The following is a 6,530-nucleotide window of genomic DNA, read 5'->3' on the forward strand; positions in this document are numbered from 1 at the left end:
GTACACTGTTTGACCTGGTGAGTTTCTACAACATTGTGTTTTTACTTCAACCATGATGTCTGCAGACCTCCGTGTTTTACTTATATCTCATCACTTGTCATGGAGCCGCATCAGTGTCTGCACTTTCTGAGAAGACTGAAGTGGGCAAAGCTACCACTTACCATTATGTCAACCTTCTACAGGAGTGCCTGGCCGGCTGCATCACAATGTGGTAGGAGTACTGCAGAGAAATGGATCAGAGGTCAATCCATAAGTGACAGAGAGGATCACTGGACTCTCCTTACCCCGTCCCCCACCCCCCATCAACATGACCTACCAGGATCATTGTCTGAGGGGGCACGCAAAATCATTGAGGACCCCTTCCACCCTGCACACAGCATAATTTAGCTGTTCTCGTCGGGAAAGGATACATGAGTATCAGGAGGCAGCACTACCAGGCTGAGGAATAACTTCTGCACATGGGTAGTGAGAATGTTGAACGACCAAAGGAACTGCTTACATTAACCATCCATTTTTAAAAATATATTTATTTATTTGAATGTATGAATCCCTGTCCTGCATATGTATTGTTTGTCTGCATTATGTGTTATGTCTGGGCTCTGCTCGGCGTGTTTTGCATCAAGGACCAGAAAATGCTGCTTTGTTGGGTTGTACTTATCACAAAGATAAGCGTATACAGAGCCGTTGTCATACCCACACTCCTGTTCGGCTCCGAATCATGGGTCCTCTACCGGCACCACCTACGGCTCCTAGAACGCTTCCACCAGCGTTGTCTCCGCTCCATCCTCAACATCCATTGGAGCGCTTACACCCCTAACGTCGAAGTACTCGAGATGGCAGAGGTCGACAGCATCGAGTCCACGCTGCTGAAGATCCAGCTGCGCTGGATGGGTCACGTCTCCAGAATGGGGACCATCGCCTTCCCAAGATCGTGTTATATGGCGAGCTCTCCACTGGCCACCGTGACAGAGGTGCACCAAAGAAAAGGTACAAGGACTGCCTAAAGAAATCTCTTGGTGCCTGTCACATTGACCACCGCCAGTGGGCTGATAACGCCTCAAACCGTGCATCTTGGCGGGCAGCAACCTCCTTTGAAGAAGACCGCAGAGCCCACCTCACTGACAAAAGGCAAAGGAGGAAAAACCCAACACCCAACCCCAACCAACCAATTTTCCCTTGCAACCGCTGCAATCGTGTCTGCCTGTCCCGCATCGGACTTGTCAGCCACAAACGAGCCTGCAGCTGACGTGGACTTTTTACCCCCTCCATAAATCTTCGTCCGCGAAGCCAAGCCAAAGAAGACTTATACAATCAGATAACAACAAACTTAACGACCTGAGATGTCTAAGGTCAGAGAGCATATGTTTAAGGTGAATAGGTGAATTATTTGATAATGAGTTTATTGCCATACACAATGTACAATACACAAAAATCCTTAATTATGATAGCCAAACAGATACTTTGTGGAAAAAACAGTATACATTAAATTAAAAAGGGGTAACAAATACACAGTAGATGGATAATAAATATTTACAGTTATCATAGTGAACAAAGGTGTAACAAGAGTGCACTCAGCCTTTTTATGGTGTCAAGAGCAATTTATGATTAATGTGGTAAAGAGAGGTTCAAGAAACTGATGGCCATTGGGGAAAAAAATCTGTTCTTGAACCTAGAGGTGCCGGTCTTCAGGTTTCTGTTTCCTTCTTTACCTAGAGGGGATCTGAGGAAGAATTTTCACATCCAGAGGGTGGTTGGAATCAGCCACCCACCATCCGAAAGGGCAGTGGAGACAGAAACTCTGTGCATTTGGACAAGAATTTGATTCACCGAGGCAATGGTAGTTATTGGTCAGGTATGGGTGGGTTCTTGATGGCGGGCATTGACAGTAGGTGACAGGGCCTGCTCTGTGTTGTGTGACTTTCTAAATATAAAGCCTTTTTACCTAAGACAGTGAAAGTGCCAGGAACACAGTAGGTGTAAGTAGCAGCTGCATGAGTAAACTATCAGCAGGTGAGAAAGTCTGCAGTGGTAGGTCCCTGACCTTCATCCAAGGGGATGGGAACTAAAAAGAATGGTTAACAAATGCAAACATGGGCAAAAGATAGGGGCTGGGGCTGGAGAGGTGTAACCTTACACATTTGCATATGAAAGAAGAACCAAACTGCAAGTTTAGGAATATATTCAAGGGAACTTGAAGAAAGCAACATTTTCCAGTTTTTAAATGCAGCAGTGCCACCTAGTGCTCAGGAAATAGAGGGTGTCTCAGCCTTATGGATACTCAAACTGTTGATACCTGCAGCAGTTTCAAAAATTCCACACGTGCTGAAATTCCGAGTTGAGGATCTCAGCAGGTCGAGCAGCATCAGTGGGAGAGGAAGGATTGTCGACATCTTGGGTCAGGGCCCTTCATCAAGACTATTCTGGAAACACTCTGTCGAACAGGCAGCATCTATAGAAAGGAAGAGAGAGAGAACATTTCAGATCCGGGACCCTTTATCAGTCGTACTGATGCTGACAGATCTGCTGGGAGTTTACCAGTATTTTCAGATTTTATTTCAGATTTCCAGCATTGGTCATTTTTCATTGATAATTCAAATAATAGTTTGTTGTTCACCAAGGGGATTCATCGGAACCCCTTGCACCAGGATTGTATGCCAATCATTTTCAAAGGGCTGAAGAGAAAGGGATGGGGTGGGGGAGGAATAAATTCAGACTGTATGCGATATGAGTGCTGAAAGGGCTTGTATTGGTTGTTTGAATTTTTAGGAGTCTATGAAAATCAAAGTTAAAATATTCAAAAAAAAAGAGACTCGTGTAATATTCTATTGAACTTATTATGCCCTTATCCTAAAATCCAGTGGTTATAGCCACACAGCAATCTGCTCTCTCCACCACCAACCCCAGCCACCCCTCTCTCTAGAAGTGGGTCGAGCTGTTGCCACAGGCCCGGCCTCGATTCCAACCTCTGGTGCTGTTTGCACATTCTCATTGTGACGATGTACATTTCCCCTGGGTCCGGTTTGCCTCCACATTCCACAGATATTGGAGCGACTTCATCCCTAACATCAAAGTACTTGAGATGGCAGAGGCCGACACCATCGAGTCCACGATGCTGAATATCCAACTGTGCTGGGTAGGTCACGTCTCCAGAATGGAGGACCATCGCCTTCCCAAGATCGTGTTATATGGTGAGCTCTCCACTGGCCATCGAGACAGAGGTGCACCAAAGAAGAGGTACAAGGACTGCCTAAAGAAAGCTCTTGGTGCCTGCCACATTGACCACCGCCAGTGGGCTGATATCGCCTCAAATCGTGCATCTTGGCGCCTCACAGTTCGGCGGGCAGCAACCTCCTTTGAAGAAGACCGCAGAGCCCACCTCACTGACAAAAGACAAAGGAGGAAAAACCCAACACCCAACCCCAACCAACCAATTTTCCCTTGCAACCACTGCAACCGTGTCTGCCTGTTCCGCATTGGACTTGTCAGCCACAAACGAGCCTGCAGCTGACGTGGACATTACCCCTCCATAAATCTTCATCCGCAAAGCCAAGCCAAAGAGAGAGAGAAAGAGATATTCGCTAGTATAGACGAGTGGTAGAATGGGAACACGGGGACATTAAATTGGGATCTGTGTAGGATTAGGGTAAAAATCTGTGCTTGATGTTCTGTGCAGACTTGGTTGCTTTCATGCTGTGTAACTCTGGTTTTATCATCCACACTGTGACCAAATTACCGACCAACAGATACATCTTTTGGATATGAGTGGAAACTAGAGCACCTATGCGGCCACAGGGAGAAAGTGCTAGCTCCACATGGGCAGCACCTGAAATCAGGATTGAACCTGTACCTCTGCTGCTCTACGGCTCTGCCTCCTCAAGTCAGGATGATCCATAACTCATACGTCATTGGACAATACTTTCAGACTCATTCTGTAAAATTCTTCTCTGGCTTTCACTATTGAGGGTATGTACTAAATGAGCATATTCATGGTTATACTGCTTAACAATAAACCTCTAAGCTTATGGGTCAAAACCTCAAGCTTTTTCTCACACCTCATTCCTCTTGCCTTGCTTTGATTTACTATAACACCCAGTTACCCTAGAAATAACCTCATTCGTGGTTCCATTAATAAACACATTCCAATTTGTCTCACAGAGATTCAGGATGCCCTGGTTTTGGGAATATTTTCAATTAATGCTGTTCTGATGCTCGAGACAGATATGATCCTGGGTTCAAAGTGTTCCAATCAACAACCCTCTTTCAATAATTGGAATGGCAAAAAGGCAACGTGTAAAGTTGGGACATTGTTGTGGAAATCTTGTTTTGCTCTGCATACAGAAAAGCAAAGTCCTGGTGATGCTCGCATGAACTTTGCACAGTTTTATCTGTTATCAACTTTATAAGGATTAGGTGGGGTACATAATGTGAGTCAGAACTGAAATAAATTTATATCTTGATGCTATCCAGTGTCAGATGCACTTCTTCCATTAAAATATAATGGACAAGCAAATTATTTTCTGATCATTCTGCCATCAGCTCAGTTAGTTGATGGATGTATTAGGAGATACAAGACCCAGTAAATGCTGGAATGCAGGGGAAAAGCTGTTGAGGCATTCAATGTGTCAACCAGCATCTGTGAGGAGAATTATCGATGATTTGGGTCTACACCTTGCATCAGGACTGAGAGTGGAGAGGGAGCAAATGGATAGGAGCAGTGGATAGGAGGTGATAGAAGGAAAGCCACGTTGTTTGAAGAAAGAACCACTATCAACTAGGCCCTCAACCCCATATCCTCCATTTCCTGAACATCTGCCATGGTGACCTCATGAGCAACAAGGACAGGATTCCTCGTCCTCACCTACCACCCCACCAGCCTCTGCATCCAATACATCCTCCTCCACCATTTCCACCACCTATTATGTGATCTCATCACTAGTCGCCTCTCCTCCTCTCCTCCCCTCTCCACCATCTGCAGGGATCATTTCCTCCATTACTCCCTTGTCCTCTCCTCCCACCATACCAATCGTCCTCTTGGTACCTTCCAATGTGACCTCTCGAGAAGCTTTACTTGCACCTAAACCTCCTCCCTCATCACCATTTCGGGCCCCATTTCGGTATTCACTAAGGAGAAGGATATTGGGAGATGTGGGATAAAAAAAGCAAATTGGGTAAATATGGAGAATATAGAGATTACAAAAGGTGTAGTTTTAAGGCTTTTGAAGAATATAAAGGTGGATAAGTGTCCGGGACCAGACGGGATCTTCCCCAGGACATTGAGAGAAGTGAAGGAGGAAATAGCAGAGGCTCTGGCGGTAATTTTTCGAATGTCATTAGATATGGGGATAGTGCCGGAGGATTGGCGCATTGCGCATGTGGTTCCGTTATTTAAAAAGGGTTCAAGGAGGAAGCCTGGCAACTATCGGCCTGTAAGTTTGACGTCTGTGGTAGGTAAATTAATGGAGAAAATTCTTAGAGATAGTACTTATAAACATCTGGATAGACAGGGTCTGATCAGGAGCACTCAACATGGATTTGTGGGAGGAAGGTCATGTTTGACCAATCTGATTGAATTTTTTGAAGAGGTGACTAGGTATGTGGATGAGGGTAGCGCAGTGGATGTTGTCTATATGGACTTCAGTAAGGCCTTCGATAAGGTACCACATGGAAGGTTAGTTAGGAAGGTGCAGTCTTTAGGTATAAATTTTGAGATAGTCAAATGGATTGAACATTGGCTGAAAGGGAGAGGCCAGAGAATGGTAGTGGATAATTGTCTGTCAGGTTGGAGGCCGGTGACCAGTGGTGTGCCTCAAGGATCTGTATTGGGCCCACTGTTGTTCGTTATATACATTAATGATCTAGATGATGGGGTGGTGAATTGGATTAGTAAATATGCAGACGATACTAAGATAGGTGGAATAGTGGATAATGAAGAAGGTTTTCTAGGATTGCAGAGGGATTTGAGCTGCTTAGAAAAGTGGGCTGAAAAATGGCAGATGGAATTTAATGCTGACAAGGCTTTTAGTATGCTGGCCTTTATCAATCATTGCATGGAATATAGGAGTTGGGAGGTGATGTTGAGATTGTATAAGATGTTGGTGCGGCCTAATTTGGAGTTCTGTGTGCAGTTCTGGTCGCCTAATTATAGGAAGGATATAAACAGAGTGGAGAGAGTGCAGAGAAGGTTTACCAGAATGTTGCCTGGGTTTAAGCATCTGGAGTATGGGGAGAGATTGGACAGATTGGGTCTTTATTCTTTGGAGCGTAGAAGGTTGAGAGGGGATTTGATAGAAGTATTTAAGATTATGAAAGGGATAGACAGAGTGGATGTGGATAGACTATTTCCGTTAAGAGGAGGAAAGATTAAAACAAGAGGACATGAGTTAAGAATTAAGGGGCAGAGGTTTAGAGGTAACATGAGGGGGAACTTCTTTACTCAGAGAGTGGTAGCTGTGTGGAATGATCTTCCGGGAGAAATAGTGGCGGCGGAGTCAATTGTATTATTTAAGAAAAGGTTGGACAGGTATATGGAT

The sequence above is a fragment of the Narcine bancroftii genome, chromosome 11 (genome assembly GCF_036971445.1).
Source record: "Narcine bancroftii isolate sNarBan1 chromosome 11, sNarBan1.hap1, whole genome shotgun sequence".
In the NCBI taxonomy this organism is placed as follows: Eukaryota; Metazoa; Chordata; class Chondrichthyes; order Torpediniformes; family Narcinidae; genus Narcine; species Narcine bancroftii.